Raw genomic sequence first — 7,500 nt, 5'->3', positions numbered from 1 at the left:
TGATTTTTTATATACTAATACGTCGGTGCTGTAATACTATCAAGGGAGGTGAAATAATTTTTTAATTTTTGAATTGGGAGGAACTAACAACACATTATTTTAGTTTTTTCCCTTTGTTTTATGAGTTCAGCAGATAATTGCTTGACATCTAGTGAGTTACGGTAGATAGTTGACAAGGCCGTTGATTTTTCTTTTCTCCTTTTTTGGAAATTAGCCATCGCTGACACAAGCCTTTACCAAGGGTTAATTTGAATTTATTTTTTTCTCTCCAGTTGGTGTGAATTTTTTTTAAATATCTCAGTTCGTGACTTAGAGTCATTGTTTGGGAACGTGTTTGTGTTTCAGCTATTTGATGCTGTAGAGAAATATATGGGAGAAATTTTTGCATATTTTGAATGCATACGTAGTGGCACTACATTTTTTCTCTGGATATTTGTGTTCCAGAAATTGTGAGTTTTTCTTGCACACTACCTTTGTTGTATTTGTGACAACTTTGTGAGAGATAGGAAACTTGGTTAAGTTTTCTAGTGGCTTATGTCGTAGTACATATGGATGAAGTCTTGGCTAAGACTCTGTGTATTTGGAATTCTGTTATAATGACTTGTGGCACATTCGGTGATTTTTTCTCAGAAAGTTTTCTAGAACACTTTTATTTGCCGAGTTTTTGCCCTTTTTTAGCAGTTATGCTAAATGGAGAGAGTTTTATAGTTTTTGACTATAACATTGAGTTATTCTCTGGAGAATTGAGGTATATTATTTTGGAGTTATAATTTGAGATATAATATATTGGGGATATATTTTTGGCCATTTTTGATATTTGCCAATGGTGATGTGAGCTATGTTTAGTTCAATTATTTTGCACCCATCTTTGTTGCAAATGGAGACACATATTTGGAGATTATGGGGCAATATTTGTGAGTGTGTGAGTTAGATGCCTTGAGTGCACATTTTTTTGGAGATATATTTTTTGGAGCCTTGTTTTTATTCCACATGGAGTTATTGGGGAAATAGAGGTAAATATTTTGTATTTGCCGAAATAGAGGTGATTATTCTCTATTCCTGGAGTGGTGTTTTTTTTTATTAACATGTGGCTATTGGAGAAATAAGAGTGAATATATGTGGATGTGGTTTTTAACCAAATGGGGGGAAATATTTTTATAACCGGAGTACTCTTCTTATTATTATGATATCACATATATATGGAGTTGGAATTAATCTTTGGCGGGTGACTCTTTTTTGTGGTTATGGGAGTTTGTCTTTTTGAGCCAAGAAGAGATTTCTGTTGTTTTTTCTCTTTGGTTTCGTGACTATTTAGAGGCAAGTATCATTGCTGCATTACGAGTCCTATGGAGATGTGTGCATTTTTTATGTTCACAAGTGTATTATTCTTGGAGGCATATAATTGGGCTGTGTCATGTTGAGAGAATACGTCTTTGAGACAAATTTTTGAACACATTAGTCATATCCTGGAGTTAATTTTGTGAAATGCGTCACTTAGACCTTTTTCTGTGGAATCATGAGTTTTCCAAACTTGTGTGTCTGACTAGACAATTTTTATGCTGCTGTTCGAGCATAAGTCCGCAGGTGGATTTTTCTGCTGATAAGCGATGTGATGAGCCGTGTGCTGACTTTTCCTCTGATGATGATAGCTCAGAGCTTTTGCAATATCTGGAAATGTTGATAATAGCATTTCACGAAAGCGCTTGTGTGAGAGTTCGCTTTCTGGCCTTGTTGGTCGATAAAGTTGCGATGTCGAGGAATTCCGTAACTTTACATGGAGCATTTCTTGGGGAAAAACGCGGGGGGTTTATGTAGTATTTATACATGCATTATGTTTATTTTGTTTTTTGATTGGGGGAAATCTACTTGTGATTATCCTTTTTTTATTATTTTTCTTCATTTTCCTATGAGAGATGTAATCTGGGGATTGAGCTTAAATGGCATTTCTTTTTTCACCGGGAGATGTGATTTATCGGGAGTTGTTATTTACGAAAATGGGAGTTTGACATTAAGTCTTATTGTACTTAATTGTATGAGCAGTAAAGGGGTTTTTGCTGTTAAACATTGGAGATTTTTACTGATTTTGTGGGTTGTTTAAATATCAGAGCTTGAGAGAACATTTTTTGGGTCTGGGCGTGTTACGTGATTCTTTTTTTTCTCCTTGGGCTCATTACGATTTTTTTTTTTCCTTTTTTTTTCTCCTTGGGCTCATTACGATTTGTTTCCTTTTTTTTTTTTTTCTTATGAGCAACATTCGAGTTTTGGAATGTGAGTGCAGAAAGTCCGTGGAGTTGCTGTGATTTCTTATTGTTTGTGTGTGCTGATGTGTGAGTTTGGAGAATTGAGTTGGAGAACTTGGTGTTTTTTTTTTTTTGAGAGTTGTGATAATGACTTATGGTTTAGTAGTCATATTAAAGGGAGTTAATTGGGAGACGTTCAGTTAGTATTTCTGACTTTTTGAGATCATTGTTTGATAGAAGTAGTATGTCTGGGTTAATTTTCTTAGATTGACTAAAGACTCGACTGACATACTGACACACCAAAAGTCTTTCCTAATGCCAGCAGACGTCCACCAGCCGTGCAGAGAGGTTGCTGCTGTTTTTGGTGATTACAATAGTTTCCATGATGGTGATTGCGAGAATTCTACAGCGTGTCTTTTGGGGATCTGCAGAAGCCGTGAGAAGTCTTCTACAATGTGGGAGGCATTCCATCTTCCTACAGTCTACTGTCTGTGCAGCTAGTTGCAGACAAGCAAAGAGGGATATTCAAGAATCCGAAGAAAGAAAATTTTGAGTGTTATTTGGAGATATAAGAGTAACAGACTTTATTTCATAATGCCGAGACGTGCAGTTATTACTTATATTTATTTTGAGCCGGCCAATGTGTTTTAGATTATATGAGCTATTTGCTAGGCTGGGGCTAGCGTGGTAGTTGGCCGAGCCATGTAGGCCTAGGGTGTTTTTGATTAATAATATATTGTCCATGTGTTCTCTGTGACCTATGGAATGTGGAGAACAGAGTAGAGGCGACGACCCGAGAGTAGCTGAACAATGAGTTTCTATGGATGGCGTGAGATAAAAATGCTTAGTTAGACAAGTCAATGCACGACAGTTTATGAACTCTTCTCAAAGTGCCTTTGTGAAAAACTGGATGCAGCTAGAATCGTGAGGCGCTAACGAAGTGTGCGTTCGTATGTGCGTGTGCGCCTCTTCCCTTTAATAGTTTCATACGCAAGTCTATGGGGGATTTTGATAGAGGCGTCTTTGAGAGAAAGGCAAGATGTCGTGGCGCTCGCCGGGAGTTTTTTATTAAGTGTGCTTAAGTGTCCGGTTGCTTGGGTGAGTGTTAAGATTACTTTAGCCAAAGACTGGCTTATTATCTATTTGACATTTTTTATGATGATATCCAATATTTAACCTCTGATTGTTAATCTTGTGTGTGTACTTACCGGGATATGTTCTGTGTCTTTGAAACAGACGGTTCTGGCAGAACTGGCAATGGAGGGACAGGAGTTCCCAGAGGGGTGTAGACTTTTTGGTGACTGTCATTACTATTAGACATTTTACTGTTTGGGGGTTTTTTGAGTTAGTCTGTAAGACTTGATTACTTGATTGGTTAATTATTTATTCATTGTTAATAAATGTTAATGTTATGATGCGACTCTCTCATTTTCATTACCTGTTAGAATGGAGAGAAAGAGGTGTCGGTGCTAAGGGAGAGAGATGCTTAGATTGAGAGAAAAGAAGGAGTTGCCGAGTGAGAGAGAGAGAGAGAGAAGAGAGGCTTTTGTGTGTGTTGGTTTGCCTGGACGCTTCGTGCTACACGCGTACCTCAATGTAATGGCCGGAATCTCCCCATTACACATATATATATATATATATATATAATATATATATATATAGATATATATATATATATATATATAATATATATATATACTGGAAGATTGGGACATCTATAACGCAACAGATTCGGCAGAATAAATAGCAAACAGCCATCGTATTAATTTATTGACTGGATGTCAGTTAAAAAGAAAAAAAAATGTAAAAATAAGAGATCGCTGTAAGAAATGCAAGTCATCATTCTCTTATGAAGATTTTAATATTATCGTCCAAGCACCCAATAACCACACTCTCTCCATCCTAGAATCTTTAACTAACAAGCAGCTTACTCCTTTCCTAAACAGCCAGGCCACTTCCACTATTTATATGCAGCCTAAGTTGACGTCGTCCCCCTGAAAACTGAGAATGTCACTCATTTCTTAGGTCAGATAGAGTTAGGTACTAAAACGTTCTCACATTTTTGTTATATATATTTTTAGATATTTTTAAAGCTTTTCAATATTAGGTTTTAAATTTTTTAAAGAATTTTCTTTATTTTGTTTTGTTCTTTTTTTTAGTGTAAGTACCACGTTTTAGGCTTTGTGAATATTTTAACCGAGTCCATTTTTAATATTTATTCTTTGTAATCTTAACAGCCTTCAAGATGAGACATGTGATCTCGAAAAATTGGCTACGATGGCTGTCTGCTATTTTATTCCTGATATATATACATACACACACACACACACACACACACACACACACACATATATATATATATATATATATATATATATATATATATATATAATGTATGTATATTCCTAACTCGGGGTTTCCATATTATGATTAAAAATAATGAATGAAAAACCATGTTATGCCTGAGAATGAATCATTATTACCTTTATGTATGAGAACTAATTGCTTGTAGTGCCACTTACTTTTGTAAGTGAGCAGTGAGAAATTATCAGCAGTGTTACCCATAAAACAAAAGAAAATACTCATTATTGCGCTCTTTATTATCACTCTATATGTAGTTGCTGTATTGTTTCTAAAGCGCTGCCATATTTTCTTCTTATCTCTGTCTGGAAGTGTGAAGCTTATTGTTTGGACACCAAAATAAGATAAATAAATAAATAAATAAATAAATAATAAATAAATAAATAAATAAATAAATAAATAAATAAATAAATAAATAAATAAATAAATAAAAGGAAAACAAATTGACTATTACTCTCCTGTCAAGTTGCACCATTTCTTTGCATACTAAGCATCCTTTCCATTCTGCCACAATTTATAACCTGTTATTTAGGAATACAAAACGGAAAAATACATCTCTAACGAAATTTCAGGCATGTTAAATATTCCTATAGTGTTTTTCCTATTCATTAATATTTTGGTCTCAAGGGAAGGTTGCTGAACCCTAAAATAAGAATGAATTTAACCCACGAGAAGATTAACTATTTTTGTTTGACCACCTTCGTAGTTCACTGGTCAATATCATCAGTAAAAAAAAAATAAACAAGGTTAATCATGCAAAAACAGAGGGATACTCCTTAACCAATGGAGTACTTATCCGTCTAAAGAATATAGGAATACGTGGAGAGAGAGAGAGAGAGAGAGAGAGAGTAGAGAGAGAGAGAGAGAGAGAGAGAGAGAGAGAGAGAGAGAGATTTAATATCACAGTGACATTTTACGACCTTAGGTTTTCTTGTGACCAGGATTCCATGTAGTAATTGTTGAATCCATTTCAAACAAAGAAACTTAGCTGCCGACAAGACACATCGACTTTGATTCTGTAGTTTAACCTTCATGTTGCATTATTTTAAGAAGAAAAGAATACTATTATGAGGAACCTATGGAGAACAGAAATATATTGCTATTTATTTGGTCACGGATTATTACTCTGTAGCAATACGATTTACCTAAATTTCTCTGTCTTATTGAAGATAACCACTGAAATTTCACAGTATGCTGACAGTGCCTTGGAAAAAATATAGATTTACATTGAATTCGGGACATTATTAAACTGGACATATCTATCTAAGCCCAAAATTTCGTAGCAGATTAAATTTTGGCAAATGTGGTCACAGCCAGCCCAATCTTGGTTAAAGATATAGGTATGTGTTGATAATTCCAGTCAGAGTTTTCATGATATTGTCGCTTCCCTTTATGCAGAAGTACATTTAAATATCGGTAAGAAGAAGAATGAAATTATTGAAGGGATTCAACCATTGAACATGAAACGAAACGTGAAGCAACGACAAGCAGTCATAGATTAAAAAGCAGGAGAAGTCAAAATGCTTTAATCTACACAATTTAGTAAACCACCTACCCCAAGTATTCAGAGCTGAATTATTGAAGGGACTCGAACATTGAATATAAAATAAAACAGCAGTAGTCGAGCATTAAACAAAAATTCTTAATTAAAAAATTACCTTAGATGCTGATGGCTGGTCTTTTTCAGTCAGTTCTTTATTTTATTGTAACTCGGTAGATGGTCGCCAGAGAGTGCGTCTCGAAAAGCTAGAGGAAATAAGTCAATATGACAGGAAAAGGAATAATAAAATAATAAATAATAATTAATAATAATAAATAATAAAAATAAAATAATAATAAAATAAAATAATAATTTATAATAATAATAAGACCATCCAACTATTTAAACCAATACAAATCACTTTTAAAAATCTACGTTAATGCTGATGGCCAATAAAATAGAATTCTTCTGACAATTCTTCTTTAAACTGCCCTAATGAAGGTTACTTCCAGCCCGGCGATAATTAGTTTAATTGGAGGAAATGACTTCGTTAATAGGCGGACACAGTTAGTAATAATACCTGTCAGGGTTGGCTTCTCCGAAAGAACTATTTCTGACAGCTTCCACGAAAGAAGTTTTAAGTTTAAATGTCATTAGGAATTTGTACGTGAAAACGAATTATTGTAGAACCTCAGCAAAAGTGGGATTATAAATATGATTATGCATATAATATATATGTCTATCTATATATGTGCATGTTTATATGTATATTATATATATATATTATATATATATATATATATAAATATATATATATATATATATATATATAGATATATATATATATATATATATATATATATAATATATATATATATATATATATATATATATATATATATATATATATATATATATATATATAGATATATATATATATATATATACATAAATATATATATATATATATATATAGATATATATATATATATATATATTTATATATATATATATATATATATATATATATATATATATATATATATATATATATATAGTATAATATATATATATATATATATATATATATATATACAATATAGCAACGAGCTTGGGGAGAAGGACAATTCTCTTTTATTTCTTTTCAATACATTTATTCGTGACGTTTTCTAAGCTATATAATTATTTAGAAAATATAAATGTTAAAAAAAGAAACTCATGGTTTTAAAAAACAAATGGAAAAGTAATTTACATAAAAAGTATAAGAGGAAAAAACGACAAAAAGGAACAAAGTTTACCAAGTAATCCTGAAAGGGAATGGCTGAGGAACATTCAGGGTCCGTTTTGGATTCAAACGGAAAACTCACGAAGAGGTGCATTAGGTGTTGACGAGATATTCTGAGCATTCAACTGGGCAAC

This window comes from Macrobrachium nipponense, chromosome 12 (assembly GCF_015104395.2).
Source record: "Macrobrachium nipponense isolate FS-2020 chromosome 12, ASM1510439v2, whole genome shotgun sequence".
NCBI lineage: Eukaryota > Metazoa > Arthropoda > Malacostraca > Decapoda > Palaemonidae > Macrobrachium > Macrobrachium nipponense.
The sequence above is the reverse complement of the archived record's forward strand: the minus strand, read 5'-3'. Positions refer to the sequence as shown.